The following is a 27825-nucleotide window of genomic DNA, read 5'->3' as shown; positions in this document are numbered from 1 at the left end:
GAGTTTTCAGCATTCATTTTTTGTAAAATTTTGAATTCCACATTTTTTCTCTCCTTCTTTTCCCTCCCCCACCTCCCCTTGATGATGAGCTATGTTAAACATATTTCCATACAGTGATCCAATTAATTTTTATTTAATCAAGGTGGCATTGATTAGAAACTTTCCTTGACTTCTTGTTTCTCCTCAGCTGGAATGCACTTTCCTACTTTTCACTCTCTAGCCAAACTTATCTATTCTTCTAGGCACCACTTAAATTCTATTTGTTCCACCAATACCTTCCATGACTACTCCATTCCTCACCTTTATATTCCTAAAATCCTCAGTATATGGGCCACACTATTTAACATTCAATTATAGACTTCTTCATTATTGTTTTTTTGTTTCTAATTCTTCTTCCTCAGTATAGTATCAAGAATTGGTAGCATGTCTTATATGCATCTTTCTCTCATACTTGTCCTTGCCCCCCAGCATAATACTGGGTTTAATAAATTAAGAACTTGTTAAATGCTTACTATATGATGAATCTCCAGCTTTATATTTCTGTTAATGTTTCTTTTCTATTTCTTTTTCCTCAAAAGCAGGGTTTTTGCTTCCTAAAACTGCCATGGTCTCCCAGCCTGGATGAGGACAGGAATTATGGGGTCCTGGATTTTCATAGAGCTCTGGACAAAAAAGGACTCAAAAAAGCCTATCATAATGAATATTTCAGACTCTGTAGTACTGATGCCTTATTCTTTCTCCTCCAACTTTGCTTTTAAAATTCTGTCCTGATAAACTGTTGAGAATCTAAGTACATTTTTGAGAATTCAAACAGTTGCCTTTATTAAATTTTAAAAAGAACATGTTGAAAATTTGTCAAGGACACTGGTCTTACTTTATATATGTTTTTGAAGCTTAGTAAAACTAGTCAAAATTCAATAATCCTGTTCTCCTAGTCTAGTATATTGGGGAAAGGTGGGTTCTTGCCCTCTCCATCTGTAACTCCTCCCTTACTTTTCAGACTTTTATTTTTCCTTCTCTCTGTTCCTTCTACCCTTTTTCACTCTGACCCATTTCCTTTTCTATTTCCTCACCCAAATTACCTTATTTTACTGTTCTCTTTACCTCTCCTTCATTTTTCTTCTGGAATCCTTAATTATCCACCCTTCCTGGAGTCAGAAGGACCTGATTCAAATCCAGCCTGAGACACTGTGTGACCTTTGGCAAATCACTTAACCCCATTGCCTTAAATAAATAAAATTTAAAAAAAAAAATTAACCATCCTTGATTTTCCCTTTTTCTCATTAACTGGCTTAATCTTACCTTTCTCTACAAAGTCAATTTTGACTTACACAAGTTATGCATTTCTACAGCACTTAGAAGAAATGACATATGTATTTTCTGTTTCTTGTCAAGAATGAGGACTTGAACAAAGGAAACTTCAGAGGGGAAAATTTTCAAAGAAGAATCACTTCCAAGGATAATAGGATGCATCCAAAAGGATGTAACTCAGGAGCTCTTATTTGAAGAAGCCACTGAATGGAAAGACAGGTTCCAGAGGCAATGGGAGTACACAATAGGAAAGAGAGAAGAGAGAAATTTCTTGTAGGACAAGACAAGATCTAGAGGAGAGAGGCAAGTTGTATAAGGAGTATGAGGAAAGGTTAAGTCTTATTTTCAAACTCCTCATATATCAGAGACATCCTAAAGGATAGAGATCACATAAATGTGGTGAATGTCAAAAATACTACAGTTGGAATTCAAACCTTATTCAACATCTAAGAATCCACACTGGGGAGATACCGTATCAGTGTAATGTATGTGGAAAAGCCTTTAATCAAAACAAAAGCCCTTATTCAGCATCAGAGAATTCATACTGGGGAGAAACCCTATGAATATAATGAATGTGCAAAAACATTCAGTCATAGTTCACACGTTATTGTACATCAGAGAATTCACACAGGGAGAAACCTTATCAATGTAGTGATTGTGAAAAAAACTTCAATCAGAGTTCAGGCCTTAGTCAGCATTGTAGAATACTCACTGGAGAGAAACCTTATATGTGTAATGATTGTGGGAAAGCCTTTAGTCATAGTTCACACCTTATTGTACACCAAAGAATCCATATAGATGAGAAGCCCTATGAATGTAATGAGCATGACAAAGCCTTCAATCATAACTCGAGCCTTTTTGCCCATCATAGACTCCATACTGGAGCAAAACCTTGTAAGTATAATTTTTGTGCTGTATCTTTTGGTCAGAGTTCATCTCTTATAGAACATCAAAGAATCCACACAGGGGAAAAAGTCCTATATATGTAATGATTGTTGGAAAACTTTTAGTCATAGGTCACTACTCATTGCTCATCAGAGAATCCATACTGGGGATAAACCTTATGAATGTAAAGACTGTGAGAAAGCTTTCAGTCAGAGCCAAAGTCTTTTTTGACAGAGAAACCATACTGATGAGAAACCCAGTGAATGTAATGAGTGTGGGAAAATCTTCAGTCAGAGTCAAAGCTTTATCTAACCATCAAAGAATCCATACTGGAGAGAAGCCCTATAAATGTCATGAATGTGGGAGAACCTTTTGTTGTAACTTACACCTTTACTGTTCATAAGAGAACCTACATCACAGTGGGCAGAAACCCTAGGAATGCCATGAATGTGGAAAACCCTTTAGTCAGAGCTCATACTTCATTGAGAATTCATACACATCAGAAATCATTTGAGTCATTTCACTTAATTCATTGGTCTAATGAATGAAGTCAAGAAATGTGATTGATCCCTTGTTAACATTTGCATTGGAGCAAACTTTCACAGCCATATAGAGAATAGTTCCCTTTGGCAGATGTCACAAATATGTACCTCTGATAAAAAAGCATTCAAAGTGAGAGGTTCATCCTAAGCCTTCCTCACTACTGGAAACAAAACATTAATTTCTCAACCCTCACAAGTTTCTTTGTAAACGTTCATGAGAGTTTTTCATGAAGGTGTAGAATATCCCCAAGTAGATTGTATTTCCTGAAGACAGGGACCATATTTTTCTTCTTTTGATACACTTTTTCCTCTGACAGGCCAAACCAGTAAGACAGAGTTACCTGTCCTTCATTCAAAAGTACATATGTACAAGGTCTCTAAAAAAGTCTTAGTATAGCTATTAGCTTTAATTGCTTTCAGAATGCTATTTACTTCTATTTCCACCTTATTACATTCTTTTGCCTCTCTCCATTCTCTATCTTATGCCAAGCTGCCAAAACATTTTCCTGAAACAATTTTTGTTACAACACCCTTCAACTCAACCTATTTGCCATCTTTAAAATTAGACTGACTATATTCCAACTCTGCTTTTTTGTGTGCCACCTCCTTTCAATGACTTCACTTCTCCCCATATTCCTGCTAGTCTATCTATGACATCTTTCAGGATCTAACTCAAAATATATTTCTTCCCCAAAACCCTCCACATTTGGACTCTGATCAGTCCTTTATTCAATTTCTTAGTCATTTGTATATTTAATTGGTACTCTATTTTCAGTGCATATGTTAAATTGTTTATTTTGTAATTCTTAGATTTTATGTATCTTGCTTCCCCAATAGATTGTAAGTTTCTTGTTTAGGAAACTTCTCTTTCCAGAGACACCTGGACAATTACTCTGACAGTGGACCATGCTAAATGCTTCTTTGTTATAACCACATCCAGTTCTATAAGGACATGAATGAATCCCTCCTTACAATCTGAAAAGTAGGAACGGTATCTTCCCATTAAATGAGAAGCTCCCTGAAGACAGGGAGGGTGTTAATAGTAATATAGTTTAGAGCTACAATGGACCTTAGAGGCTATCTAGCTTAGCCTCTCATTTTATAAATAAGGGAACAAGCCCAGGGAGGATAAGTAACTTCCCTGAAATGACACAGGGCAATATTAGAGGTGCAATTTGAACCCAGTTCTACTGACTACAGAGCTCTTCTTTCCAGCACATCATATTGTGTATTTTCCAACAATGTCCAACTTAAGTATTATTTGCTCAAGAATTGCTTAGTAAATTAGTTGGTCAATAGCAGGAGGTTTTTCTTATTTTTCCCCAATTACATGTTAAAACCATTTTTAGTATTTTTTTAAAGAGTTTTGAGTTCCATATTCTCTCTTTCCCCCCTCCTGATACAGGTTATACAAATACAATCATGTAAAATAATTTTGTAGAAAAAGATGAATTTTAAAAAATTGAAAATAGTATGCTTTGATCTGTATTCAGACAACATCAATTCTTTCTCTGGAGGAAGAAAGTATCATAAATCCTTTGGAATTGTCTTGGGACATTGCTGAGAATAGATCTTTCACAGTTCATCATACAATATTGCTGTTACTCTGTACAATGTTCAATAGGAGATTTAAAAAAAAAGATTTTCCCCAGTTACATGTAAAGATAGTTTAAAGCATTTACTTTTTGTAGGATTTTGATTTCCACATTTTTCTCCCTCCCTCCCTTCACATTCCTCTCCTCGTGACAGTGAGTAATCTGTTAAAGGTTATGCATGTACAGTCATTTTAAACATTTCCATATTAGTCATTTTGTAAAAAGAAGAATCAAAAAAGAAAAAAACCATGAAAAAGAAAAAACAAATTTGAAAAAAGTGAAAATAGCATGCTTTTGTCTGCATTCAGGTTCATCGTTATCTCTGGATGTACATGGTATTTTCCATCACAAGTCTTTTGGAATTGTCTTTGATCACTATATTGTTGAGAAGGGTAATAGCTAAGCATCATAGAATATTGCTGTTAATGTGCATAATGTTCTCTTGGGTCTGGCTCACTTCAATTAGCATAAGTTCATGTAAGTCCTTCCAGGTTTTCTGAAGTCCAGCTACTCTTTGATTTCTCACATAATATTAGTGCCAGAAGGAAGTTAAGAACAAAATCATAGAAAATTTAAATGTGATAGATCTCTGGAGACAACTTAATGAGGACAGAAAAGTTTACCTTTTTCTATGCAATATATGACACCTATACCAAAATTGTATAACAATCTTACAATCAAGTGCAGAAAGGCAAAAAATAATAAATGCATACTTTTAAGATCATGATGCAATACAATATGTAATAAAGGACCATGGAAAGATAAACCAAAAATTAATTGGAAACTAAATAAATTTTAAAGAATGAGTGGATCAAGTCATGGAAATAATTTCATTCAAGAAAATGATTACAATGAGCCATCATGCCAAAATTTATGGGATGCAGCCAAAGCAGTTTTTAGGGGAAATAAGAAAGAGAAAATCAATAAATTGGATATGCAACTAAAAAAGATAAAAAATAAAGATCCCCAGTTAAATACCAAAATTAGAAATTCTGAAAATCAAAGAGGAGTTTAATAAAATTGAGAGCAAGAGGGCAGCTAGGTGGTGTAGTGGATAAAGCACCAGCCTTGGAGTCAGGAGTTCCTGGGTTCAAATCTGGTCTCAGACACTTAATAATTACCTAGCTGTGTGGCCTTGGGCAAACCACTTAACCCCATTTGCCTTGCAAAAACCTAAAACAAAAAATTGAGAGTAAGAAAACCATTGATCTAATAAATAAAACAAAGAGTTGTTTTTATGGGAAAAAAAACAATGAAATAGATAAAACTTTGGATAGAATACTGGCCCTGGAGTCAGGAGGATCTGAGTTCAAATCCAGTTTCAGACACACACTTAATACTTAGCTGTGTGACCTTGAGCAAGTCACTTAACTACATTGCCTTAACAAAAATAAAAATATTTTATGTAATGGGGATAAATTAGGAGCATTTCCAATATGATCACAGGTAAAATAAGGATGCCCATTATCACCATTACTATTCATTAGAGTATTAGAAATGTTAGGGGGCAGCTAGGTGGTGCAGTGGGTAGAGCACTAGCCCTGGAGTCAGGAAGACCTGAGTTCAAATGTCATCTCAGACACTTAATAATTACTTGGCAGTGTGACCTTGGGCAAGTCATTTAACCTCATTGCCTTGCAAAAACAAACAAAAAAGAAATGTTAGCTTTAGCAAAAAGAGGGGAAAAAAAGAAATTAAAGAAATCAGAATTGGCAATGAGGAAGCAACACTTTTGCTCTTTGTAAATGATATATGATGGTATACTTAAAGGATCCAAGAAAATCATCTAAAAAACTACTTGAAACAACTAACAAATTCAGCAAAGTAGCAGGATATAAAATAAAACCCACATAAATTATCAGCATTTCTATATATGAACAACAAAGCTCGAGGGCAAGAGATAGAAAAATTCCATTTAAAGTAACTATAGATATTAAATACTAGGGAATCTACCTCCTAAGACAAACCCAGAAACCATATAAACACAATTACAAAACACTTCTTTTTCTTTTTACAAGGCAGTGGGGCTAAGTGACTTGCCCAAGGCCACACAGCTAGGCAATTATTAAGTGTCTGAGGCCATATTTGAACTCAGGTCCTCCTGACTCCAGGGATAGTGCTCTATCTACTGTGCCACCTAACTGCCCCCTGCAAAACACTTCTCACACAAATAAAGTCAGATCTAAACAATTGGAAAAATGTCAATTTCTCATGTTTAGGTCAAGCTAATAAAAATGACAATTCTACTCAAATTACTTATTCAGTACCATACCAATAAAACTACCAAGGAAAAATAGTAACAGAATTCATTTGGAGTAACAAATATCAAAAATATCAAGGGAACTGATGAAAAAAATGTAAAGGAAGGTGGCCTAGTACCAGATCTAAAACTATACCATAAAGTGGCAATCATCAAAACTGCCTGGTACTGGTTAAGAAATACAGTAATGAATCAGTGGATTAGGATAGGTTCAAACGAAACAGTAGTAAATAACTATAGCAATCTACTGTTTGACAAACCCAAAGATATTAGTTTCTAGGATAAGAATTCAATATTTGATAGAAATTGTTGGGAAAATTGGAAAATAGTATGGCAAAATTGGGTATAGATCCACATCTCATACCCTATACCACAATAAGGTCAAAATGGGTACAGATTTAGACATAAAGGGTGATAACCATAGATCAGTTAACAGATCAAGAAATACTCTGTCAGATCTATGGAAAGGGGAGAATGACCAAGCAAGAAATAGAGTATATTATAAATTGCAAAATGGATGATTTTGACTATATTAAATTAAAAAACCAATAAAACTTAGAAGGAAAACAGCAATCTGAGAAACAATTTTTTATAGCTAGGGATTCTGATAAAGTTCTCATTTCTAAAACATAAAGAAAATTGAATCAAATTTATAAGGTCCCATACATTCACAGCAGCTCTTTTTGTAGTGTCAAAGAATTGGAAATTGAAGGGATGCCCATTGATTGAGGAATGGTTGAACAAGTTATAGTATAAGAGTGCTATGGAATATTATTGTTCTATAAGAAACTAAGAATAGTTGAACTCTAGAGAAACATAGAACATATTACAGGAATTGATGCTGAGGCAAGGGAGCAGAACCAAGAGAATATTGTACACATTAACAAAACATTGTAAGATGATCAACCTTGATGGATGCAGCTCCTCTCAGAAGTTCAGAGAGCTGGGACAGTCCTAGGAGTCTGACTATGGGTAACGCTCTCCCCATACAGAGAAGACAAACAAAACCAAAAAACTCCTACAGAATCTGAATGACTACTACATTCACTTTTTAAAAATTTCTCTTATGTTTTTCTTTCCTATCTCATGGTTTTCTTTCTTTTCCCTTAATCCCAACTCCTCATACAAAAAAATGATTAATCTATAAACATGTTAAACACAAATGTCTATGTACAATATTCACCAGATTATTTGTCTCTTGGGGGCGGGGGGAGTGGGAAAGGAGGGTGGAAGGGAATTATATAACTGAAAATATGCATATACATGTGGATGAATGTTGAAAAACTTTCCTAATATGTGATTGGAAAAATAAAATATTAATTGGGAGAAAAAGGTGGAAGTTGAACTATGTCAGAGGTACTTAACCTGGATTCTGTAATTTCATTTGTATTTCAATAAATATATTTCAACATAAAAAAGAACAATAGTGCTCCTTCACATTCATATGCCACAATATATTCTGCCATTACCAAATTAATTGGCATCCTCACAGTTTCTAATTCTTTGTCACTACAGAAAGAGACGCTATAAATATTTTTTGTACATGTGGGTTTTTTTGCCCTTTCTTGTGATCTTTTTGTATTACAGACCTAGTAGCAGTATTGCTGGATCAAAGGTTATGAACAGTTTTATGCCCTTTAGACACTGTTCCAAACCAGAATGGTTGGATTAGTTTGCAACACTCCCAAACAGTACATTAGTGTCCCAATTTCCCCATATCCTCTCCAACATTTATTATTTTCCTTTTCTATCATATTGGTCAAATCTGATAGCTGTATTTCTCTAATAATGATTTAGAGCATTTTTTCATATGACTATAGATAGCTTAAATTTCTTCATCTAAAAACTGTTCTTATTCTTTGATTATTTTTTCCTTTTGAGGAATGGTTTATATTTTTTATAAATTTTACTCTGTTCTTTATTTTAGAAATGAGTCCTTTATCAGAAACTCTAGCTGTAAAGTTTGTTTCCCAGCTTTCTGCATTCCTTCTAATCTTGGTTGCATTTGTTTTGTTTATGCAAAACCTTTTTAATTCAATGCAATCAAAATTATTCATTTTGCATTTTATAATGTTCTCTATCTCTTGTTTGGTCATAAACTCCTCCCCTCTCCAGAGTTCTGATATATAAATTATACCTTGTTCTCTTAATTTGCTTATGATATCATCCTTTATGTCTAAATCATGTACTCATTTTCAACTATCTTGGTATAGGGTGTGAGATGTTGGTCCATTTCTAGTTTCTGCCATACTGCTATTTTCCAGTTTTTCCAGCAGTTAATGAGTTCTTATCCTAGAAGCTGAAGTCTTGGAGTTTATCAAACAGTAGATTATTTTTACTACTGTTTATTTTTTACCTAATCTATTCCATTGATCCAACACTCTATTTCTTAGCCAGTACCACATAGTTTTGGTAACTGCTTCTTTATAATATAATTTTAGATTTGGTACAGCTAGACCACCTTCCTTTGAATCTAGAGAGATTCTGATTTATTCAAAGTCACTTAACCTTCATATAACAGGATACAAAATGAAAACAGCTCTAACTTCTGCTCTGTCAAGATATATTATCACTATAATGATAGTAGTTCCAATATGGGAAAAGGGAAGCCTTGTCATATAATCTCTTTTAACCTCAAATATTTCTATCTGTAAAACAAGGATGTTAGATTAGTCTTGACCTTTTGTTCTTCCAGATGAATTTTGTTACTATTTTTTCTAACTTATTAAATCATTTTTTAGTGCTTTGATTGGTATGGCACTGAACAAATAGATTAAGTCGAGTTGTCATTTTTATTATATTAGTTTGATATTTTTTCCAGTTATTTACATCTGACTTTGTGTGAAGTGTTTTATAATTGTATTCATATATTCCCTGGGTATATCTTGGCAAATAAACTCCCAAGTATTTTATATTGTCTTCAGTTACTTTAAATGAAATTTCTCTTTCTATCTCTAGCTGATGAACTTTTTTGGTAATATATAGAAACAATGATGATTTTTGTGACTTTATATTTTATCCTGCAACATCACTAAAATTGTTTACAGTAGTTTTTTAGCTAATTTTCTGGGATTTTCTACATATACCATCATATCATCTGCAAAGAGTAAGAATTTTTTTTCCTCATTGCCTATTCGAATTCCTTCAATTTCTTTTTCTCCTCTTATTGCAAGAGATAACATTTCTAGTACAATATTGAATAATAATGGTGATAACAGGCATCCTTGTTTCACACCTTATCTTATTGGAAATCTTCTAGCTTATCCCCGTTACATATAATGCTTACAGCTAACAGGAGAATATTTGTAGAACATTGAATAGCACAGATCTGGAGTCCAAGGTTCAAATCCTAAATTTATTGCTATAAATGAGTCTAATTGACATAAACCTTAATTTTCTTATATGTAAAATGGGGATAAATGATCTGCTGTGGAGTATATATTATTATTCCTTGGAAGTCCTGATTTTACCACTTGTTATTCTCCTGGAAATGGACAGAAACTGCATCATCATGAAACCACCTGATTATATTTTACTGACATAGAGGCATTTGGTATTATCAAAGAAATAGGCAGATAAAAGAGTAAAGTGCCAGAGATGAATTATGGGTGTTTTTAAATAACATCAAGTGAGCAGAATGTTGAAAATAAGACATTACCTATGTAATTGGCTAATAGGATTTAGAGAAGAAAGAGGAAAAAACCTTTAAAACTAATCCAACACCTTGTTTTACAGATAGAAAGATTTGAGGTCAAAAGAGATTATATGACAAGGCTTCCCCCTTCCCATATTGGAACTATCATTATGCAGTTTACCCTTGACAGAGCAGAAGTTAGAGCTGTTTTCATTTTGCATTCTGTTATATGAAGGTTAAGTGACTTTGAATAAATGAGAACCTCCCTAAAACCTTCCCTTTTCCTAAAACATACCATTAAAGGATTGGACTAGATAAACTCCAGACCCCTTAGTGCTTGATCCTAGGATTCTATGAGGTTCACTGAAGAGAGGAAGGAATCATAGGGTATTTCTATAACTTTAATTCCAAAGATGGAATTGTAGTGAAGTTCTTAGGTAGCAACAGAAACCATCCCTGTTCTTTTTACCCTTGGTTGAAGGGAAAAGTGGACAATTTTATCTTGGCTGCCTCCTGTAGCCATAGCTTGTGTGTGAAAGAGTTGACCCTGATTCAGGGGTGCTCTCCTGATTTCCAGGTAGTAAGGAAAGAATTTAGTTTATATTAAAATTTTTAACATAGCTAAAAATTGAAAATTAATCCACAGGTACTGGTGATGACCAAGGTAGCATAGAAGGTGGAATGGCTGATTTTAATTCCTTCTTTTCTAGCCCATAAGTAGACTCAATGTGACTTGATAACAAAACCTAGTTTATGTTGAACTTAATAATAACTCCCAAACTTTTTATTTGAAGATTGATGGATAACTTTACAACCAAAAGTGAGATTCCCAGACTCACTGCAGCTAAGTTAGATCTAGAAATGAAACCTCTCCCTTCTGATTTCAGAATCAGAGCTCTTTTTGCCATTTCTCATTACATTTCCAGGAGTTTCTATCAATTAATTAAAAAAAATTAATCACTATTCTCCATGGAATTCCACAGTAGGGTTGCAAAGATGGGTATCTTTGTGAGATGCTATAATTATAATCCAGAATCCTTTGCTAGCTAGTCTTTTTCATTTTACAGAGATTCAAGAAACTCTCTGGAATTGTAGATACAGAGTTGGAAATGATCTGAGAGAACATCTGATCCAACACTATCATTTACAGGTAAAATAACTGAAGCCCAGGCAGGTGAAGAAATTTGAAGGACTTAAAACTCAGCTTTTCCAAGGCAAGATTCAGTTCTTTCTTCACTGCAGTTTTCCATAGTATTTACAATTGGGAAGTATCTTCAGGATTGCCTTTGACATCCCCTTCATGTTAACAGCAGGAAAACTCAGCAGGAGTCATATAACTGGCTTAAAGGTAATGGGTAGTTAGTAGCAAAGCAGAGGTTCTGCTTCTTTTTTTCTAAGGTTATTTTGTTTTATTTTTTCCATCTACATGCAAAGAGCTTTTAACATTCATCTCTTTTACAGACTTTTGAGCTCTACATTTTTCTACTATCCTGCCTTCCCTCTCCCCTGGGAGTCAAGTAATCTTATATAGATTATAATGTACAATCATGTTTAACATGTTTCCATATTAACATGTTGGGAAAGAAGATTTAGAACTAAAGGGAAAATAAACATGAGAAAGAAAGAAAAAGCATAAAAGAAGTTTTAAAAAGTGAACATTGTATTCTTTGCTCTAGATTCAAACTCCTTAGTTTTTTTCCCTTCTGGAAATGGATGGTATTTTCCACCACAAGTCTTTTAGAATTGTTCTTAATCATTAAATTGCTGAGAGGATCTAAGTCCATCATAATTGGTCATCTCACAATGTTGCTATTAATGAGTACAATTTTCTCCTGATTCCGCTCACTTCACTCAGCAACAGTTCATGCAAGTCTTTCCAGGCTTTTTGGAAGTAATTTCTTACAGAACAATAGTGCTCTATCACATTCATATATCATAACTTGTTCAATTATTCCCTAATTGATAAGTAGCCCCTCAATTTCCAGTTTTTTTCCACTACAAAAAAATGCTGCTATAAAATTTTTGCATATATGGATCCTTTCCTATTTTTATGATCCCTTGCAATATAGAAAGGGGTCTAATTCTTAATCTGATGCTCCTCACTTCATACTGACTCCTCCATCAGATTATGCTTCTCTAATATTTTTTTTTCCTGAACAGGTGTATGTTTCTTATTTAGCCACTGATTCACCTGTCCCTCAACCCAACATAATTTTGACTAGGATTCTCCCTTTTTTTACCCAAGTAATTCAGTCCTTCCATTACTTATCTTCTCCCACTATCCCAAATGCATAATAAAGTTGGTCCTCAAGTTATCACTCCTGAGGGTGATGATTTCCCCATATTTTATTCCTTTTATTTAAATATCATCAATATGGCTCTTCCTGCCACCATTACAGATTACTCCTCCTCTATTTATTTTATAAATTAATGTGCCCCAAAATATCTGGTGGCTATCCTACAGAACGATGGACCTCAATATAAAGCTGATTTTGAGGTGATTTTCAGTTTTTATTGTTGTTTTTCAACCATGCTCATATTTAACCATTCTAACTTGGTAGGACCTGCTAGAACTTGGGCTCTGTTGGCATAGTCTTTAAGAAGAACCCAGAGCTGTCAAAAAAAAAATAATGTGATACCTGCTTCACAGGTAGTAAGTTCCCCTTCAGTAGATGTCTTCAAGCAGAAACCAAATAAACTCTTGCAGGGACATTATGGAGGGGATTCCTATTTTGAGTATGAGTTGGACTAGTTGATCTCATGAATCCCAACTCCTAGGTTCTATGATCAAATACAATCTCAATCTCAATTTTATTTTTCCAATTACATGCAAAGATAATTCTCAACATTCATCCATTTGCAAGTATATGAGTTCCACATTTGTCTACAACCTCCTTTCCCTCTCCCCTCACTATGGCAGAAAACAATCTGGTAAAAATTATACATGTGGAATAGTGTTAGTCATATTGTAAAAGAAGAATTAGAACTAAGGGAAAGAAAAAAGTGTGAGAAAGAAAGGAAAAACCCAAAGAAATTTTTAAAATGTGACTATAGTATACTTTGCTCAGACTCCACAGCTTTTTCTTTAGATGTTCTTTATGTGTTATCCATAGCGTTTCTCTCAGAATTGTCCTTGATCACTGAGAGATACTTAGAGGAGTTTATCTATCATAGTTGATCATCTCACAATGTTATTAATATGGACATTGTTCTCTTGGTCCTTCCCACTTCACTCAGCATCAGTTCATGCAAGTCTTTCCAGGTTTCTTGAAAATTCAACCACTCATGATTTCTTAAAGAACATTAGTACTCCATCACATTCATGTACCACAACTTGTTGAGTCATTCCCCAATTGATGGGTATCTCCTCAATTTCCAATTCTTTGCCCCTACAAAAAGAACTGCTATAAATATTTTTGAACATGTGAGACTTTTCCTGTTCTTTATGATTTTTTGGGGATCCAGTCCTAGCATTGGTATTGCTAAGTCAAAGGGTATGATAAATTTATTACTCTTTGGACATAATTCCAGATTGCTCTCCAGGATGGCTGGATCAGTTCACAACTTCACCAACAGTGAAACACAAATGTCCAAATTGACAAATGTTAGAAATAGGACAGCAACCACTAAAGTTCTTTTGTCTGCCTACTTTATGTTTCTGTAGAATGTCTAATTGAAAGTTATTTTTAAAATAACTGATGGAATTTGAATGCTGATTGAAGCATACTATTTTTTCTATTTCTTTGTGTTTTTGTCTATACATTTGTCTATATATATATATTTTTAAGTAACATAATTCCCTTCCCACCCCCCTTACCTCAGCAGCAAACCATCAGGAGAATATTGTATATATACATTTGTGTTATATTTATGTTATATTTTAGATAAACATGCTAAACATGTTTGCAGATTATTCATTTTTGGTATTAGAAATTAGGATTAAAGGAAAGAAATACAAAATAAATTTTAAAAAATGAATGTAATGTTCATCAGATTCTGAAGGATTTTGTTTTGTTTTATTTTGTTTTTCTTCCTCTGGATGGGAATAACATTGCCCATAGCTGATCTAATATGGTTGCCCTAGCTCTCTGAACTGTTGAGAGGAGCTCCATCCTTTAAGGGTGATCATCTCACAATTCCCTTCACTCAGCATCAGATCCTGTAATTCATTCCATGCTTCTCTGGAATTCTACCATTTATGATTTCTATAGAACAATAATATTACATAATATTAATATATCAAAACTTGTTCAACCATTCCCCAATTGATGGGCATCCCCTCAGTTTCCAATTCTTTGCCACTACAAATAAAGCTCCTATGAATATTTTGGAACATGTGGAACTTTTCCCATTTTTTTATGATTTCTTCTGGATATAGGCCTAGAATTGGAATTGCTGGATCAAAGGATATGATCAATTTTATTGCTCTTTGGGCATAGTTACATATTGCTCTCGAGAATGGTTAGATTAGTTCACAGCTCCACCAGCAATGCATTAATGCTTCAATCCTCCCACAACCTCTCCAACATTGATCATTTTCCCTTTTTGTCTTAGCCAATCTGATAGGTGTGAAGTGATACCTCAGAATTGTTTTAATTTGCATTTCTCTAATCGATAATGATTTGGAGCACTTTTTCATATGATTATATATAACTTTAATTTCTTCATTAGAAAATAGTCTGTTCATATCCTTTGACCATTTATTAATTGGGGAATGACTTGCAACCTTATAAATCTGATGCAGTTCTCTATATATTTTAGAAATGACTCCTTTATCGGAACTCCTAGTTGTGAAGATTGTTTCCCAGCTTTCTTGCTTTCCTTCTAAATTTGGTAGCATTGATTTCATTAGTGCAAAAACTTTTTAATTCAAAATAAATCAAAATCATTCATTTTGTGGTTTATAATATACTCTATTTCTTTTTTGGTCATAAATTTGTCCCCTTTCCATACATCTGCTAGATAGAGTATTTCTTGGTCTATTAATTTATCTATGGTATTGCCCTTTATGTCTAAATCCTGTATCCATTAATAAGGAATATATTTTATGTGATTGCACATATATAATATAGATAAATTTCTTACTCTCTTTGCGAAGGGGGAGGAGAAAGAGAGGGAGAGAAAGAATTTAGAACTCAAAATTTTATTTAAAAAAGTCTGGATAGAGCATTAGTTCTAAAGTTAGAGGACCTGAGTTCAAATGTGACCTCAGATACACTCACTGGCTGTGTGACCCTGAGCAAAAAAAAAAAGTCACCTCTAGCAAAGTTTGGTATTACCTTTGTGGTGGGGAACTATCTCAAAGGTATCCCATTCCATTTTTTGGACAGCTCAAAGTGGGAGGAACTTTTCCCCAAAATTGAGTCAAAATATGCCCCTCTATGATTTGCAAGCAAAATCCATATAATGGCTTTTCAAAATGTTTGAAAATAGATATCATATAGATATATATGTTTATATAAATATAGAGATAGAGATAGAGATATCTATACTCTTTTGGTTTCAGTAAATTGTCATATTCCTTCATTCTGGGAAGGTTCCTAATCTTTCCCCATCCTCATTGGATTTTTTTTTTTGTTTGTTTGTTTTTTTTTGCAAGGCAAATGGGGTTAAGTGGCTTGCCCAAGGCCACACAGCTAGGTAATTATTAAGTGTTTGAGACCAGATTTGAACCCAGGTACACCTGACTCCAGGGCCAGTACTTTATCCACTGCACCACCTAGCCACCCCCTCATTGGATTTTTGAGGGTGCTCTACCTTGTCAGTGTTTTTCCTAAAATATACCCAGGGCTGAAAATAATGTTAGGAATACTGTATGCCTAAGCATTGACTGTCATTTTCCTTCTGCATGATGTACTTGAATTAGTTCACATTTTTTAGTTGCTACTTCTCACTAATTGTTTATATTGAGCTAAAATAAAATAAAGGTAGCAAATAAAAAAGCATGGGATTCAGTTCAAAAGACTTAAAATTCAGTCTTGACTCTCTCTCTTTTAATAGTTAGTTGTGTGACTATAACTGAACTTCTCTAAGCTTCCATTTACTCCTTTGCAATAATTTCCAATTCAATAGTTCTTTATTTTTTTTTTTAATTTAAGGCAATGAGATTAAGAGTGACTTGCCCAAGTTCACACAGCTAGGCAATTATTAAGTGTCTGAGGCTGGATTTGAACTCAGGTCCTCCTGACTACAGGGCTGGTGCTCTATTTACTATGTTCCCTAGCTGCCTCAGTTCTCTCAGACCAACCCAGCTGGATAAATAATACAAATTACTTTTATCGGAAAAAATGTCAGAAAGATGAAGTAGCTTGCCTGTGAACACATTGCCAATACTTTTCAGAATTGGAATTTACACCAAGTCTCCACTTTAGGGGCAGCTAAGTGGTTGAGTGCCTAACCTGGAGTTAGGAAGACTTGCGTTCAAATTCTACCTCAAACACTTGCTCTCAATGTGATCCTGGGCAAGTCCTGCAACCTTATTTGTTCCAATTCCTCATCTGTAAAATGAGCTGGAAAAGGAAATGGCAAACCATTGTAGCATTTCTTTGCCAAGAAAACCCCACATGGAGTCAACATAGGCTCACAAAGAGTCTGAAATGACTAAAAAAACAACTCCACTCTAAACCCCAGAAATTTTTTTTTTCCATCAGTTTCAGTGGGTTTGTCCTGGCCATCCCTCATCCCTAGAATGTACTCCCTCACTACTTCCATCTCAAAGAGTCTTATTTCATAGAATCCTTCACTTCCTCTAAGAGGCAATACAAGGATGACCTTTTATGCAAAGCTTTTCCTGATCCCCTCAAATATTGTTGCCCTCCCTAGCTACCTTTTATTTATTTTTTATTTATATACAAATATATGTATATATGTGTAAAAACATACATGTTGTTTTCCCTGATAGGATGTAAGGTTCTTGAAAGTAGGGATTGTTTCATTTTATTTATTTATTTGTCTTAATATACCTAGGACCTAGAAAGGGTTTAATAATAGTGGGTTGATCAATCCTTGCTAAACCCACAATAAAATTAGTTGATCTCTATGGTCTTTTCTTAATATAACATTTTAAAATTCTATGACCCACATCTCCTTTCAAAAAAATCCCTCATGTTCATTTTTAAGTTGTATGTTGGTTTCTATCCAGTACCTATTCTGAGTGTTCAAGTCTTTGTTACCTAAATTCATAGTTCTTCTTAGAAAACTAGGATGTCAGAAATTCACATTTATAAAAGGTGTGATCTCTAAGAGGATTAAGCTCCACAGTATATTGCATTCCTCATATCCAATTATTTATTGAGCTCTGTGATGAAAGGCCAATAGTTATGAGTTTGGTCCTAGTGAAAAACAGTCTATTCTCTGAGTACCAACCAATTAGGAACAGAGAGGCTCACTGCCAGTATCCTGGTCACTAAGTGATAAAGTCCTTGGTCATGGCAACCCAAGAAATAAAAATTCAAAATGGTCTTTAATCTTATGTGGTCATAAGATTGTTGCCACTATAATATTGCCTATATATATATATATATATATTTTTTTTTCCACTATAATACTGAGAGCAGAATGAATAGTGGAAAGAAACATGGGATTATAGATCCAGGAGTGGAAGGGAATTTAAGCATTTATCTGGTCTAACTTCATGATTTTACATTTTTCAAAAATGTAATATTTTATTATTCCCCAACTGTAAAAAACCATTTTTAACACTCAATTTTTTTAGTAGTTATTTTTTTTTTTTTTTTTGCAAGGCAGTGGGGTTAAGTGGCTTGCCCAAGGCCACACAGCTAGGTAATTATTAAATGTCTAAGGCCAGATTTGAATCCAGGTACTCCTGACTCCAGGTCCCATGTTCTATCCACTGTGCCACCTAGCAGCCCCCCTTTAACATTCAGTTAAAAAAAAAAGCTTTGAGTTCCAAATTCTCTCTCCCTCCCTCCATCACTGTTTTATATTTTAAGTGATACAGAAATGAATCCTCATTTGGGTTAAGTGACTTGCCTAGGGTCACAGAGTGGCAGGGTCAGGATTAAAATCCAGTTCTTAGGGTTTGCATTATTCTGCTTCCTAGGAAGAGGGCTGAAGTGCTAGGAATTGAATAGTTCTTAGATTATGTTAACTACACATAGTCTTAATTGTGAAGTTTTTGTTCTCTGACACATGAATAGATATTATTAGAAGAACTGAACCATACTATTTTATATTTCCACAATAAAACCAAAAAAGCAAAGGTAAATTGTAACTATGTGGAGGAAATGCCTTTGAGAGGCAAAGCAAAGTTGCTTATCCAATGAGTTTCAGCATGGGACACTTGGGCATATTATCTTGAAGTACTCAAGATGACTTAAGCAAGACTGCTATGGAGAAGCTGCAGTTTATGTACCAATAAATATTGCAAAGGTCAAACAAATGAGGAAATACTATATCTATATCTATCTATTTTGTTTCTGCAAGACAATGGGGTGAAGTTACTCACCCAAGGTCACACAGCTAAGTAATTATTAAGTGTCTGAGGTTGGATTTGAACTCAGGTCCTACCTAACTCTGTGCCACCTAGCTGCCCCAAGAAACACTATATAAAATCTCATTCCATCATCCAAATCAAGTGTAACTGTATTTTGACACCTACCTACTTCAATACAACCTTGGACATATGGCAAGATGGTGAATAATATGTTGGAACATATAATTCAGGATTGGAAAATAAAGGAAGTAAAAGGCTTTCAATTAAGTAGAAGGTTCATATTTATATATTGGGATTCTAGATGATACAGTAGACAGAGTATTGAACCTGAAGTAAGGAAGAATCATCTTCCTGAGTTCAAATAGGGTCTCAGACACTTAGTGGTTATGGAACTCTGGGCAAGTCATTTAACTACATGTGCCTCAGTTCCTCAGATATAAAATGAACTGAAGATGGAAATGACAAACTGATCCAGCTTCTTTACTAAACAAAATCAAAATGGGTTACAAAGAATTGAATATAACTGAAAAAAGTTTATAAGGCTCTCTTCCAAAAGAAGGGAAGAAGGTATTGACATGGTAAACACCAAACATCACAAAAAATTTGATCATACCTTAATAGCTGAGATATGACTAGTTCCTGATGTTAGAGATGTAATCAGCTGTCTGTAAAGGGAAAAATCAGCATCATACTAGAAGATAGAAGGACAAGAAGGTATTTTATATAACATTTAAAATAGAATATTCAAATTATTTGATGAAATTAAAAACTTATTAAATATTGATTTTTTAATAAGAGAAGTAGGAAGAAGGCTGATTTTGGCTAATAATAAAATCTTGATCATCAATACATTCCCCAAAAGTTTAACTGATATGAAATGATCATCACAATGAATTGCCAAGTCACAAGAACCTGGAAACTGCCTAATCTAGTTTTCTTCTTGACTTTTTTTCTTAGACAAGAAGAGATTGCTGCCAAGGGCATTTGTATACTGTTCTAGCATCCATACACATTTGTAAAACTTTACAGAGATATATTGCAGAAAACTATGAATCTGATTGCCCTATAAAGAAACAAAAAAGCAGTTAAAACAAAAATGTACCATATCACAAGAGAATCCACTGATGAAATTGACATGTCAACAGATAGACATAAAATGTATTTTCATGTTTAGAATAAGCAAAATTGCTCTTCTCCCTTTCTACCAAATACATGACCAGTTTATTTTATTATCATATTTTATCTTAGGTTAAAATGTCATCTTTATGCAGATAATTCTCACTTGTACATATACAGTCTGTGTGTGTGTGTGTGTGTGTGTGTGTGTGTGTGTGTATCTCCTTTAGTCACATATCTGCCAAGAAAGCTTCAATTGGCTCTCATAACTGGCACAATTGAGTTCTGCTCTATTTTTTGGGGGGCAGTTTGCAAGGTAATGGGATAATGGGGTTAAGTGGCTTGCCCAAAGTCACACAGTTAGGTAATTATTAAGTGTCTGAATCTGAATTTGAACTCAGGTTCTCCTGACTCCAGGACCAGTCATCTAGCCACTCCTCTGTTCCATTTTTAAGAACTGATTTCACATTACTTTCATTCATCTGCTTTGATAATACAGCCAAAACTGTGTCTCCCATCCAAACATTCCAATGACCATAGACTTTTTCCCATTTCTGAAAGCTCTCATTCTTTATCTCAAGGCTATGACAGACCTAAAGCCTGGCCCCATATTCTGATCCAAGCACCAGTGGTGATTGTAACTGGAAGGAAGGGGAAGAACTGAAATCTCTAGTGAAGCCCCAAGGGTTTAAGCATGACTAGCTCACTATGCTTCCACAATGAATGACTGACCCATCATAGGTGATAGTGTGTGGAGGCAAGGAAGCTGCAGTCAGTCCCTGTCACTGTCTCTGTGCCCAAGTGACTTCAACTTTGAAGACTACTAGAAGGAAGAAAATATTAGGTCTCTTTGAAGTAAGACTGAGATGAAGAGATAATAGGGGGACTGTTGGAATGACTGTCACCATTACCTACAACAAGGGGTGAGATATTCAGGAAAGGACAGAGATTGAAGCTGAAAAGTTCAGGGCCACCCTGAACCTTAGAACATAAAATGTAGTTATCTTTGCCTTGAATTATAGTAGCAACATTGCTTTTCCCTCTCCCTCTAGGGAAAAGCATGCATCAATTCCAAAGTTTATCTGTTTCTTTTTAGTCTCTTTTTCACTACTGTTTACTTAGTTTCAAAAGTCATTGTTAAGATACCATTGTGGTTAAGTTAATACATTAATAGTCTGTATATATTTCATTTGTTTATATGAAACTGGCTGAGAGAGAAGTTATCATGGGTTACACACTAGGAGATTATTTTTCATCTGTAGGGTCAAGAGAAATCATTGAAAATTTTTTATTGATATGTATTATTTAAGTTCCCCCCGAAGCAGAGAATAGATTAAATGAATTGAGACTTAAAAGAATATTTGACACTGAATGAGTCAGTGTGGAGTGCTGCTGGGAAGAGGTTTTAAGAAGTAGAAATCTGAGTAACTTCTAGTGGAAACAGTGGCCTGGAGCAATTCCTTCTGTCTTTGTTCTCTTTAGAAATTGTTAAAAGGCTTGTATTCTTCCCCTTTCCCTCTCTAGAGAAAGGAATGGAGGTTAATGCCTAAGGTAATAGTTACTTTCTCCCACGATCCAGAAGAGGAAGTAGCTATTTACTTTTCTAGTCAAATAGCTATATATTCCTTAAATGCAAGTGGGAAAGGATCCTTTTCCCATATTTATAAAATCATTCATAATAGCCATTTTTTGATTTAGCAAGTTAGTAAAAAAAGAGTACTCATCATTTGGGGAGGGGAGAGAGAGATATTCAGAGTAACTTTAGATCATGGACACATTGGCAATTTGTTGAAGTTTATTAACCCTCTTTCAAAATAATGTGATTTTTTTTTCCTTTTAAAGATTTTATTTATTTTGAGTTTTACAATTTTCCTCCTAATCTTGCTTCCCTCCCCCCACTCCCCACAGAAGGCAATTTGCCAGTCTTTACATTGTTTCCATGGTATACACTGATCCAAATTGAATGTGATGAGAGAGAAATCATATCCTTAAGGAAGAAAAAATAAGGTATAAGAGATAGCAAGATTACATAATAAGATATAAGCCCCCCCCCCCCCCCCAATTAAAGGTAATAGTCCTTAGTCTTTGTTCAAACTCCACAATTCTTTCTCTGGATACAGATGGTATTCTCCCTCACAGATAACCCCAAATTGTCCCTGATTGTTGCACCGAAGGGATGAGCATGTCCATCAAGGATGGACATGTTGCTGTCAGGGTGTACAGTGTTTTTCTGGTTCTGCTCATCTGCAAATCTTTCCAGGCTTCCCTGAATTCCCATCCCTCCTGGTTTCTGATAGAACAATAGTGTTCCATGACATTCATATACCACAGTTTGCTAAGCCATTCCCCAATTGAAGGACATTTACTTGATTTCCAATTCTTTGCCACCACAAACAGGGCCGATATGAATATTTTTGTACAAGTGATGTTTTTACCCTTTTTCATCATCTCTTCAGGATATAGATCCAATAGTGGTATTGCTGGATCAAAGGGTATGCACATTTTTGTTGCCCTTTGGGTGTAAAAATAATGTGATTTTTAAAAAAGTAATAGAAGGAAATGCCTAATTTTTGTTAGAAATTAGAGAAAATAAAAATGTCATTTTTCTCCATCCAGATTCACAGCCTCCCCTGAAATTTATCCCTGAACCCTAAGGATAAAAACTCCTACCTTAGAGATATGAAGAAATATAAATAATTTATTATATATAAATCACTAAATATAGATGCAAACAAGAAAAATAGTCTCTGCCTTCAAGGAGTTACATTCTACATGAAGAAAGTAGCACCTAGAGGAGAATTTGAAATTGAGAGTAGGCTGTATGATTAGTTGGGGTTTTTTTGTTTTTATGCAACGTGATGGGCTTAAGTGACTTGCCCAAGATCACACAGCTAGGTAATTATTAAGTGTCTGAGGTCAAATTTGAACTCAGGTCCTCCTGACTCCAGGGCCGATGTACGATCACTGGGCCACCTAGCTGCCCCTGTGTGGTTAGTTGTTAGCAGGGAAGGCCAGTTAAAAGGAGCAGAAAACTCATTTATCTTAGCTCAGGAAAGTTCCTGGGGCAGAAGCACTAATTGAGAGGAAAGCACTAGAAGCTGGAGGTAGGGTATGGAGTTGGAGGTAGTGGGTTATGGGGTTACAAGTACTTCATGAAGTGCTTGGACTAATTCTTCTGGAAAGCCAGGGATTCTAAAAGGCTCCAACCCCAGATGAGGTTAATTCTGAGGGCTGGAAAGATAAGCTGGCTCTGTCACCCATTCCCAAGTACTCATCAGCTAATGCTCTTTAAATGAATATTTATGAATAGTTATATGGTAATCATTATCCCCACACCACTAAATGTGGACACAATACCAAGAGCAGAATTCATGCATATTCTGGTGAGATTTCCTGAAGAATGAATTATTATTACAGCTAGCTAAATCTCAGATCAATAGTTGGAAGGTGAATGTAGCTCTTGGCATCTTTGCTTACCTTCTGAATGTACACAAGCTCGTGGGCCTGTAGGGCTTCTGCTGATACAAACTGCAGTATCCAGATGAGAGACTCTGTATCTACTTTGTTCCTGTTTATAAGGTGTGAAAAAAAATCAACAACTGTGCTTCTGTGTGGAAGCTGTCTTGATTTTCAAAATTTATCAGAACTGATCTAACCTTTTCTTTAAATTGTACAATACCCTTGACCCAGTCATACCAGTTCTGGTCTTATAATCAGTCCTTCAAAGAGATCAGAGATGGAGGGAAAGGGGTCCTTCCCTCATACAAACAAGATTAATAAATTCCCTAAATTCTCTAAATTCCCTAAATAGGAGAATACTCATCATTTGGGGAGTGGCTAAATAAAGAATGTGGAATAATAGAATATTATTGTGTTGTAAAACATAACAAAAATGGATAAAGTCAGAGAAATGCAAGAAGACCTGGAAGTGGTACAGTAAAGTGAGGACTAGGAGAAAAATTTATTGAATGACTATTATGTACAGAATTACAAATTTGAAAGACTTAATGAATGTATGTGACCAATGCAATGACCAATCTTACTCCAGAAGATTGATGATGAAACATGCTTCCCTCCTACTGGTTGACAGGTGAAGGACTGCATTGAGATATATATTTTTACACACAACTGATACAACATGGACATGTTTTTCTTGTTACAAGAGATAACATTTCCTTGGGTAATGAAAATGTTTTTGGGGAACAGTGATAATGAAGCAAATATATTGGGCTGCTAGGTGATACAGTGGATAGAGCACCAGCCTTGGAGTCAGGAGGACCTGAGTCTGGCCTCAGACACTTAATATTTACTTAGTTGTGTGACCTTGGGCAAGTCACTTGACCCCATTGTCTTGCAAAAAAAGAAAAGAAAAAGAGTATAATTGTTGTCCTTTGTACATGAAAAAGACCATAATGACATCATTATGTTGGGGTCAAGGTACAGTTTATCCAGCTGTGATTGATCAGACTAAATCCATAGGTCAGGCACAAATAGTCTACATGAAAATATCCACATCCAAAGAAAGAACTTTGGAGTCTAAATGTAGATCACATTTTTCCCCTTCATGATTTTTCCCCACTTTTATTCTGATTCTTCATTCACAACATGACTAATGTGGAATTATGTTTAACATAGCTGTACATTTATAACCTATATCAGATTATTCTCTGATAAGAGGAGAGGAGAGGGAATGAAGGGAGGGAGAAAAATTGTGGAACTCACCATCTTACAAAAAGATGAATGATGAAAACTATTTTTACATGTAATTGGAAAAAAATTAAAGGAAAAAAAGCAGCCCATATGGACATTTGTAGTGGGGATAGATATCTCTAAATCTGTGCATCTCATGTATCTTTTGAGCTATTGAATTCTCCATTTTCCCATAAAGCAAAGATAGAGGAAAGAAAATACCAGCACCAAAACATTGAAAAAAGGAAGTTCAGTAGGGACATATACAAGAAGGGCAATGTGGATAAATTTGAGATGTTTAAAAAAATTGGATTTTGGTAGTTTCATGGTTTCATATACGGTCCTTCTTTCCTGTCCTTTTTTTTTTTTTTGGAGTGTGGGAATATCTCTTCTGGTTGATTGACAAGTTCAAAATAAACTTTATTTTAAAAAAGTTTTTGGGGTGGCTGGGTGGTACAGCGGGATAGAGCCCGAGGACCTGCGTTCAAATGCGCCCTCAGATACTTAATAATCACTTAGCTGTGTGAGCTTGGGCAAGTCACTTTCTCCCAGTGCCTTGCAAAAAAGTCAAACAACGAAGTTTATCCATGGCTAATTTGCCCAAGTTTGTCATCCCTCCTGGGCTCCTGCTAGCTCTGTGCCCCTCCTGTCTCCCACTGTGGGCCCTGATGCATGTGACAGACACGGAGAACACGGAGAAGGGCAGAAGACAGGGGCAGGCCCAGCGGGGACGACCAAGGGGAAGACAAAGGGCCCAGATAGAGCGGTTGCTGCGGTGCTCCTTAAGGCTCTTTGAGTCCTCCCCCACTCTTGGGGACCCCAGCAAAGATACTGGGGTGATCCTTCTCCTCCCACTGATGAGTCAAGAGAGGGAAGGCACTAGCCTTGTTTTCAGTGTGCCCGAGATGGAAAGTTTGGGGCGAGCTCCACACCCTGCTCCACTTTTTCTTTTGCAAGGCAATGGGGTTAAGTGGCTGCCCCAGGCCACACAGCTAGGCCATAATGAAGTGCCTGAGGCCGGATCTGAACTCAGGTCCTCCTGCCTCCAGGGCCGGGGCTCTAGTCACTGCGGCATCTTTGAAAAGCGCATTTAAAAGTGGTTTTTCTGCCAACTAGACTTCTAGTGAAGAGAGTTTCCCCAAACTCGGCGGGACAGCCGCACAGGGGGCCCCGCCCCGGCCCGCCCCGCCGCCCCGCCCCGGCCCGGCCCGGCCTCTCGGGCCTCCCCGGCCCAGGCCAGCGGCGCGTGAGCCCGGCCCAGGCCCCCGGGCGGGGACTCTGGCGGCGCCGCCTCGGCTTTCGCACCGGGGCCTGGTTTCGGGTCCGAGCACCGCGGTTCCCTGGGCCTCTGGGTCGCGTGGTGAGTGTGCGAGGGGCGGGGGGCTCCCCCCAGCCCCCCTCGCCCCACTCCCCCCCCCCCCCCGCCCCACTCCCCCCCCCCCCCCGCCCTTTCACTTTGCCCCACCAGAGCCTGGTTGAATGGAAAAGAAAGTGAAGCGTGAGCCTGGGCTGGGCCCCCCATTACACGTGCCAGCCCGGGGGCACATCCAGCACCTGGGAACGGGCCCTTTTTGTGTTCTGGGCCGGGTCGGTGGGAGCAGATCCGGGGGCGCTTCTCTGGCCCGTGCCCCCGACTGGAGGCTGGCGCCTGGGAGGACGGGCCAGGTCACCGGGCTGCAAGGAGGGGCCGTTTGATCCCCTTTTGAAAACTTGAGTTTGGGCCCCCGGGACGGAGTAAGCTCCAATCCCTCCCTTTTACCCCCCCCCCCCCAGTAATAAAGAATAATATAAACAGCTGGAGGAACATTCAGTGGCCATAGCTGGGCTTTGCCAGTAGAATAAGAGGTACAAGAGCCACCAAAATTTACAGACTTAGTGCTCCACCGATCAAACTTTCAAAGGAATACTTTATTGAGCTAGACGGTAATAAATTTGGAGAAACACGTGATATGGAACGTGATGGCAAATAATGAAAAAAGGTAGCAAAAAAGTTAAGATCCCAGTGTCATAAAGGAAGAAATGAGAAGACACTTAAAGAGGCAAAGCATTGTGTTAAGTACTGGGAAGACAGTTTGGTCCTGGTTAATAAATAGAAAAGTAGATCAATACAGCAGGCTAGACCACAAAGAATCAAAATCATTTAGACTCGATAAACCTGAAAACATAAATTATCTAAGAAAGTATTGTTCTCTATTTGTCTTGGTTCACAAAAAGGCCTTTTTTTCTTTTAAAGAGTTTGCTGCAGATAGTTCTGTAATGGGAGAAAGTCTTTTGAAGTGAATTCAAAATAGGTTATGGAAATTGGTATTCATTTTATAGATCAGGAGGGCAGTGCCATCGATAGAAAGCAGGAGACTGGTGAAATTTGAAGCTCACAGGAGAGATCATAGGAAATATTTGTATGTATTATGGTATTTGACATGTAAAATATATAAATTGGTACATTTTCATTTGAGTAAGCAATTAATGGAGCTTTAGAATTTTCCTGTGATATCAGTGCCCAACTTAGAGCCTCCTTCATAGTAAACCTTTGATAAATGGTTGTTGAATTGAATAAGTTGTTTCCTTAGCAAGGTTTAATGTCTACTGGAGTCAGTATGGGGTAATGGTAGGAGCCCTGATTTGGAGTCAAAATACCCTAGTTTGAAACTTGTCTACCATTGACTGTGTTATCTTTAATTTCTGTTCCTCAGTTTCCTCATTTTAAAAATTAAGAGTTTAGATGATCTTTAGCATCTCTACCAGCTCTGAATTATGACCTCCCTTGTAGTCTTTCCAAGGTCTTGATTCATCATTATGATTGGATCCAGAGATTTTTTGGGTAATCTCTGATGGACCTGGCAAATGAGATGTTTTGCAGTGGAAGAAACACATTTATCATTAATTCAAGAATAGCAGGTGATTCCAAGAATTTTGTGTGGCTTATTTTTCTGGGTCTTCATACCAAATTAAATGAAACCTTGAGAGAGCTCGAAAGCCAAAGATTCTGTTAAGCATTATAGATAGAAGAAAAGGCAAAAGACAGTCCCTGCCCTCAAGGAGATTACAATCTCCTGGTATAGAAGACATGCAAATAAATATTCACAAAGCAAGCTAAATTCAGCATACATAGGAAATGGCAGAGGAACAACACTGGAATTAAATAGAAGATGGAATTTTAGTTGGTACTTAAAGGAAGTCCGAGGGAGATCAGTTGTTAGGAGCATGTAGCACAGACCAAGAAGATACCAGGAGCTGAGAGGTTGTTCTTGTATCTTGTTCTCGGTACTGTCAGAAAACCAGTGTCACTGGATCTAGGAGGAGAGAGTGAGCAAAGGTATCAAAGTCAAGGAGAATGA

General features: G+C 36.3%; 1 protein-coding gene across 4 annotated transcripts in view; it reads left to right on the top strand.

Annotated features, from left to right (window-relative positions):
- Positions 1-27825, top strand: part of LOC141495917 (uncharacterized) — a 58177-nt gene that overhangs the window by 3988 nt on the left and 26364 nt on the right. For 2 of the 4 annotated variants that reach the window (XM_074197821.1, XM_074197818.1), the window contains exon 1: positions 25747-25847. The exons of 1 other annotated variant lie outside the window; for it this stretch is intronic. The gene's annotated coding sequence lies outside the window, so the exon portion shown is untranslated. Of the gene's footprint in view, positions 1-10870; positions 11576-25746; positions 25848-27825 lie in introns of those variants that run through there. One more of the 4 variants, XM_074197819.1, reaches the window with a different exon arrangement.

The sequence above is a fragment of the Macrotis lagotis genome, chromosome 8 (genome assembly GCF_037893015.1).
Source record: "Macrotis lagotis isolate mMagLag1 chromosome 8, bilby.v1.9.chrom.fasta, whole genome shotgun sequence".
Classification (NCBI taxonomy): domain Eukaryota; kingdom Metazoa; phylum Chordata; class Mammalia; order Peramelemorphia; family Peramelidae; genus Macrotis; species Macrotis lagotis.
Note: the sequence above shows the minus strand (reverse complement) of the source record. Positions and strands in the feature narration are given on the sequence as shown.